The sequence below is a fragment of the Taudactylus pleione genome, unplaced genomic scaffold (genome assembly GCF_031769625.1).
Source record: "Taudactylus pleione unplaced genomic scaffold, aTauple2 ptg000054l, whole genome shotgun sequence".
Classification (NCBI taxonomy): domain Eukaryota; kingdom Metazoa; phylum Chordata; class Amphibia; order Anura; family Myobatrachidae; genus Taudactylus; species Taudactylus pleione.
Window position 1 is genome coordinate 945,818 of NW_028284456.1, and position 8,154 is coordinate 953,971.

Consider the following 8,154-nt stretch of genomic DNA (forward strand, 5'->3'; position numbering starts at 1 on the left):
GTCTATAAGTGCGGCGCTGGCCAAGCACAGCTCAGTGCACTGCCAGCCGCCGGACAGAGAGGAGGTGGCCCGTGATGGAGACTGCACACGGGCCCTCTCCTCTCTAAAAACACCCCTGGCCAAATCCAAGGGGGGAAGGGGATCAGGGAGATTGCCATATATAACACACTCTCCTTTTTCGGTGGAGTAGTGGTGCTTCTGTTGCGGGTTTCAGAGGCACTTGTGGCTGACGGTTCCATCACTCCTGCGGGCGACACTATTTTGCCCAAAAAAGGAATGTGTGTTGGTGATTGCCTTGATCGCCCTTCCCACATGGATCTGCCACTGCAGCTAGTTATAGAACACACATATATATTATGCAGCACTTTACAGAAAATATATTAGTTATTTAAATCAGTCCCTGCCTTAGTGGAGCTTAGGGCCTGATTTAGAGTCAGGGCGGGGAGGAATTTTTCTTTTATTTTTCCTGTCCGCCTAAGCTGTGGGTGCCTCTGTTCTCTTCAGTGACTGCCCTCCGATATTCTCGTCACTGAGATGACAGGGAGATCCGATCCACCGATCAGCACACATGACAGGTCCCTGAACAGCAGGTAAACCAGGGCTTTTGTATTGGGTATCCCCAGGTAGAAGCTGCCCTCTTTACTGCAGGCTCTGGACTCCTCTCACTGCTCACAGCAAATGCTCCTCTTCGGAGCATAGGGCCGAAAATAATTTAGACTTGCCTAGAGCAGCGCAAGGGACCCCTCAATAAAATAAAAATTTTTTAGAAATCTTTACAGATTACACAAACATGCTCCATTCAAAGACCTAGAGGGAGGAGGAGACATTGTGAGTGCCTGAGTCCCAACCGCTGACAGTATGTAGGTGTGGGAAAGTATGTATGATGCCATGAAGAGATGGTAATATGCTTGCTTGAAAAAAGGAAAGAAGCTTCACTTCTCTCCTTATATAAATATCGCCTGGCGGTAGCCCCCATTGCACTCTATGGGTGCTGGAAGAACTACAGTGACAACTAACACGTGAGGGAAATCAATGATTTCTCTGGTCTTTTCACTGCACTTACATATTGCATTCTCCAGGGAATATGCTGGAGAAACGCAATTATTAAGTTTACTAACTAGACCACTAAGTAAAAAAAAGTGATTGTAGCCCCACCAATATATGTATATATTTTATCCTTATATTGTGTGCCATATATAGGGCTATCCTAGGGTTGCCCTAATATATAATTTGTATAATGAAATGTTTTGTTTGGATTCAAATATTTACACAGTACTTATAAATCGACATTTATACATTGCACTTAAATCAACACCTGTCTCTTTTCTTCCTTCACAGCTTCCCGATGAAAGACGTCCGTCAGATACCTTAAGGTAAGTAGTTCTATACATGGTTATTGTTTTTATACATACATTGTCATCATATATCAGGCCTCACAAAGTATATGCATACATATACAGGTAATATCACAATACAATTCCCATGAACATTCCCTCCCCATGCAATAAATCCACTATACTGTAATGAAACTATACTGATGGATTTCTGTAATTAACATTCACAGTTACAATATATAATAGTCAATTCCGTGCAGAGAATAAATGAAGATGAGTCTACATCAAGAGTCCTGTCTCTTCAACTAAAATGTCTTAGTCCTAAAGAGTAGAATCCAAGATTATCCTAGGCAAAAGAATAAGAAATACATTGGTTTATTGGTTGTAACCCTTAACAACCTTGTATAGCTTACTTAACTTAAACTAATAAATAACGACACAGACAACAAGAGCTTGGCTAAAAGGTCACAGCTTTTAATTATAATTAATTAACCAGGGTGGCAGAGAGACGCTGCAGGCTCAGTTCTAGCTTTTACTTTGCTCAAATACTCGGGGAACGACTGACACGTCCCCCCTCTAGACGCACTAACGCTGCAAGGGTCCCACTTCCCTCCTGGGCCAATCTGAGACGCTTCCATACAAAAAGCGCCCGGGTCCCCCCGTGCGGAGCAGGACAAATTCGCCAAGTTCATCCCACAACGTATCTTACACCACATAAAGCCACTGAGCTGCAGCGTACTCCCGCCATGCTGCGCCTCCCCTGAATTAGGAAGAAAAAGTTAGTATGACACAACATAAACAGTAACGGGTGGGATGGTGGGTTTCAAAGATCCAGGAACCAAGAGGCTGTCTATGTTCACACAAGCCAATATATACTGATCATCTGACCACTCCTTCAAGCAATATCATTGGCTCACCCAACCAGCTGACCACACAGCCTTATAATCTGCCCAGCAACAAGGCTGTCATCAACAACCATACAGCAAAAAACATAGTATTCTTAGTTATTCTCATGCTTATCCAGCCTTCGCATACTATAAGTTTATAGGATGAGCCCCAGATTTATTCAAGTTTATGCATCCTTTTAGGGCTTATATATATGTAGGAAAATCCTCTGACTCTGTAATTTACATAAAGATATACTGTACATATAAGTCTCTAGCGTGTAGAAGCCAGTGCTTTATCTACTTCAATACTCCTATTCTGAATTCCAAACTTGAGATCAGAATTCACACTGTACTATAGATGTGTAAAGTCTTGCTACAATTGTATCCTTCTTCTATTTGATACTTTTCTCCTGCGTTGGCTATACAGGTCCATATAGCAGTATTATATCCCTTAATTCATAGTGCCTTGCTGACAAGAAAGGGATTCTCTCTGATATATCCCCAGCTGTATACTTATAAATTATGCCGGTCTGCTTTACTAATGATGCTTGTAAGTGTGGTGTGGGGTTTTATAGTACTCACAACCACTCTGGATAGCTGTCAGGGACTGAAAGGGTTACACTGTATCAACTGCTGAAGCGCTGGCTACACTCCGTAGCTCTCAGGCTGTCAGCGTATCTCCAGCTCCTGCTCACACATCAGGGTCCGCCTCTCCTTCTCTCCACCTCCTGCGTGCCTCAGATCAGGGGATGCCCCTTCCGATGATGCGGCTTCCTGTTGCCGCTTACCGCCGAAGCCAAGCCAGAACACACAGCTCTGTCTCCGGCAAACAGAAAGGTAATGCCCACTCTGGCTTCAGTGCTGGAGCTCCCGGCCGCTGCCGCTACTAGCGCTCACTCCTAAAGTAGCGCCAGAGAGACTCCCAGCATGAGCACTGTTGGGGAACTGCAAACTGGACTCTGTGCTGCGCCAGCACCCATATATATCCCCCGCAGCACGAGCATCCCTACCTCACCTAACTGCCACTGGTCAGAGCTCATGCCATTTCTGGCACTTTCTAAACTACCTCGTGCCGCTGCACTGGCTACTATCCCAGACCTATATGTTCACAGTACGGAAATGTAATTACATACATTTATATTATTTACATACATTCCTCTATAATGATTACAGTATAAACCTATTATTAAACATTCAGATAATTTATATATTAACCCTTGTGTGTGTCCTGAACCACTGGCCTATATTCATGTATATTTTTAGCCATAAATTCATATGGCTACATGATTAAAGGAAAATTGTACTTACATGTGATCTTTCTGTTCAGTTATGTGGCATTGAACATGGTCTTGTCTCCGTTTGTTCATGCTAATTCTGATCGTCCTCCACGTGTGTCCGGTGGAGTATTTACAAGCCGCGGCCGTGCCTTGTACACCTTGGATTCCGTCTCAATGTTCCTTCAGACATCCTATTACGGGCGGCTCTCTCACACACCAGTGAGTATATTTGAGCCACTGAAGCCGGTCACCGAATTACACGTGAGCCTGCTATCACATCTTGGTGTTACATATTGTATTCACTATTGACGGGGGAATCAGGCTATTAGACGGAGTGTTCTGGTGTCAGACAGTCACAGCGGCTTTACCTATAACGGAGAGAGCCCTATGCCACATCTTTTTGGTAGCTAAACAATACAATTTATCAGTACATGGATCATTGCTACTAATGGACATTTTTATTGCCATTGTGACATTTTAATATTTATTCACTACACAGTGCTGGTTCTATTTGTCTACTGTTTCAATATAGTGTACACTATAAATCAACCCAAGATTTGGATTTATACCTGCTCTCAATCGACAGTGAAAAATCATCTTATTGGAACATTTATTATGTAGTGGCCATTTTTCATTGCAATACTTCAACCACTGAATATGTACTTTTGTTAATCCTATCTTTTTACCGTTGTCTTCATTTGTTTTATGCACTTGTTATGTACCTATTGTAGTATTTATTACTGTAGTCACGATTATTGACTACCTATTATTAAAACATTTCCATTCTTTGTATAGTAGCGTGGTTTCTCATTTTCTTGTAATTCTGATTGGAAGCCACTAACCTTGTGGAGGGGGCAAAGGCATAATTGGGGTTGGTTGCAGGGGCAAGGTCAGAGATGAGGGAGGGACCAGAGGAATAGACACATGGGGAGGAGGGAGTCATAGGGACACATGGGGAGGGGGGTCAGAGGAACACATGGGGAGTGAGGTATAGAGGAACACTTATGGAGGGATAAGAGCAGAGGTACACATGGGGAGAGAGATCCTGCAGAGCAATTGGGAGGGGAGGTCCTGCAGACCAGGACACCAGAATCTGTGGAAGGGTAAGTATTACTAAGTATGGGTGCAGGGTGTGCGGCGTGGGCCCCCCTGGACTCAGGGGTCCATGTGCACCGCATATTCTGCACTCATTATAAATACACCCCTAATAAGAATCCCAACATCAGTCAGAATCCAGGTGTCAGCATCCTGATCACTGGCAGTAAGTATTGGGGTTAGGGGGAGGGTTAGGCTGCGGGAGCAAGGTTAGGCATAGGCTGCAGGAAAGGAGGGTTAGGTTTAGGGGTAGGGTTAGGATATTTACCAACAGGTGTCAGTGTCCTAACCCTGCCGGCATTGGGATTCTGACCACCGGGATCCTGAGAGACGGCATCCCATACCCAACCCAATGAAACCATGTTGTACTATTATAGTATATTATAAAGGGTTGTACTGTTTCTTAAATTATGCTGTCAAAACTGGATTATTGGCTGAGACAAGGTCGGTTTAAAATTGAATCGCAGCGACACCATCTTGCGACTGGCCGCAAGACGCCATTTTGCAAAATGGCCGCCTAAGCGCCATTTTAGATAAACTCACACTTTAGTACATGTGGCGATAATACTATTAGCATCATGCGAATGCATCTGTGCCCATCGCCATAGGTTAAGGCGATTCACCAAAAGCCCATTTCATTACTTTACGTATTATAAAGGATATATATTTCAGAAATGACTTTACAGTATGCCAAAATTGCATTAGAGCAAGTGGCCAGGTGACAACTGGCTTGTGTAGATAAGCTTCCTGGATAGTGTTTGCCCTCACAACAGGTGGTCTGGATTGAATACACACCTTACATTAGCAAGCTTCCTGCAATGACATGATTTCAAAGATTAGAGTGTCATCTTAGGTCTGTCTCTTGTATCTGGGTTATTTGCATTTCACACAAGAGACTGGAAGAATAAAGAGTTTTTCTTTTGAAGCCTGGGACAGGTGGGGGGGACTGCTCACAGAGTGGGCATGTGGAACTATCTGGCTCAGCATGTCACACTGCTAAAATGTTCACTCAGTGAGAGTTAACTGCACCCCTTCCTCATACACACATTAATACGTCTTTATACCAAACCCCGAATGCTCACACATCACATATTCACACATAAGGTTTAATAAGCTTTAAAGTATATGATTTAAGTTGGTTCAGTTAGTTTAAATGCTGTGAAATAAAGATATTTGATAACTAAGGTTCTATACATGTTAAGACAGCAGTGTTTGGCGTCGTACTGATGCATACTCTTTCAACAGAATTCCAGTACTATCGGTGTGGAGATCGCATCATGCATTCCCAACTTATGGACCGCAGAGACTACAAGCAACAAAATGTATATTTTAGGAACAACTGTTAGGATGTAGCATGGGGGCGGGGAGGGGAAAGACCCTCAGCTGTTAGAGGCAGGGAGAGTCTATTTGAACCAGCCTGTTAAATGCACTGTAACATATGCTTCTCCTCTGGGAACCAATGACATCAGCAACAAACTTCTCTATTGTCCGGTCTATTCTGGGGGGTATAAATATGTGTGCTCAAATGCTGGGATTTTAGTCTTCTTGCTGAATGCTGAAAGACGGAGGTTTTCTTTCTGAATGCCGGGATCTGGTCCAGAGCGCATGCATATGTATACTGTACTTGGGGTCTGTATAATTCCTTTGCGATAAATTGTACACAGATCATGGCGTGTAACTGACTGTACTTTTACTTGAATAATACTTTGTGCTTCGGAACCACATGTTCTGAGTCTGGAGTCTCTATTTATTGTATGACTGCGTACGCAAATTAGCATCATCCTTAGAGGTTTATAGGAAGGATTTTAGAAGGTACAGGCAGGGGTATATAGAGGTTCATTTTAATATTAACAGATGGGGGCTCATCGAGTGAAGTCACTTACCTACTCACACGGCACATACGGCTATCGATGTCTCAGCAAAGGGTGGAGTGGCCACATGCAGGGTTTTCCTGCAACCGCTTTGTGCTGAAAAATCGCTATCCGTTTTCGTGTGAGCAAAGGAAGCTGACTAGAATCCAGGGACAAGAAAGGAAAAAGTTTGTTTTCCTTTGTTGATAGAACCTACCATTTAAAGGGGTGCCGCAGTATTGAGTATGCGGCTGAGTCGCAATTTTGCGCACAGAAAAGACGCACTTTTGCGTACGCAGTTAAAAAGTCATTATACGGTTGTGTGGTAGTCGCATTATTTTTTTTATGTGGCTGGTCGCACAATAGCGTATACGTACTTCCGGTTGTGCTACCATGGTGTTTAAACAAACCCATTGAGGTTTAAAAAAAATTTTATTACCAATATCTGGGTTAACGTGTATTTTTCTGTGCAGGAAAAAGTGTGTAACAGTGAGTGTATTGTTGGTAGGGGTAATTTGTTCCCTACAGTTAAAGGTACTGTATGACCTTTAAGGGCTAGGTGCAAGGGTTAGTCTAGCCGCTCGATAAGCAGCTTTACCGTTCTATACACAGTAGCAGGTGTACATGTTGTCTTTGTTGTAGAGAGGTGGGTGAGAGTAGCCGACATATAAACTCTCATAGGTGTGGAAGTTGCCTTACTAGATCTTATCCGGGTTTGAAAGTTGCCTTTTTCAAATCTTATCCAGGTGTGGAAGTTGCCTTACTAAATCTTATCCAGGTGTGTGGGCACCGCCGACTTAAATCGTCCACAGGTAAGTGAAAGTATCTTGATTGTCTTTCACCAGTTTAAATCTTTATTGAAAAGCGTAGGAGTTGTCTCAGAATGGGAGCTGTGTAAACAGTAGAGATGTTAGACAATGATGTGCTGCTAATGGAGGCGCCAATCGGATCGGCCCGTCGTATCATGCATACTAAGTACGGTACTTATGCAATAAGGTATTGTGATTTATGGTTTAATATGACAAGTGTTGATATTAAAATTGAACCTCTATATACCCCTGCCTGTACCTTCTAAAATCCTACCTATAAACCTCTAAGGATGACGCTTATTTTGCGTACGCAGTCATACAGTAAATAGAGACTCCAGACTTAGAACATGTGGTTCCAAAGCACAAAGTATTATTCAAGTAAAAAGTACAGTCAGTTACATGCTATTGATCCAGACACAATTAGACGCAAAGGAATTATACAGACCCCCCAAGTACAGTATACATATGCCGCGCTTCTGGACCCGGTGATAGGCATCAGCAAGAGACCCCGTCGTCATTCATCATTCAGCAAGAAGACTAAAGACTCAGTGCTTGAGCACACATGTTTATACCCCCCAGAATAGACAGGACAATAGAGAAGTTTCTTGCTTATGCCATTGGTTCCCAGTGGAGAAGCATATGTTACAGTGCATTTAACAGGCTGGTTCAAATAGACTCGCCCAACCTCTAACAACTGAGGGTCTTTTCCCTCCTGCCTCCCCATGCTGCATCCTAACAGTTGTTCCTAAAATATACATTTTGTTGCTTGTAGGCTTTGCGATCCATAAGTTGAGAATGCATGATGCAATCTCCACACCGATAGTACCAGAATTCTGTTGAAAGAGTATGCATCAGTACGAACCCAAACACTGCTGTCTTAACATAGAACCTTAGTTATCAAA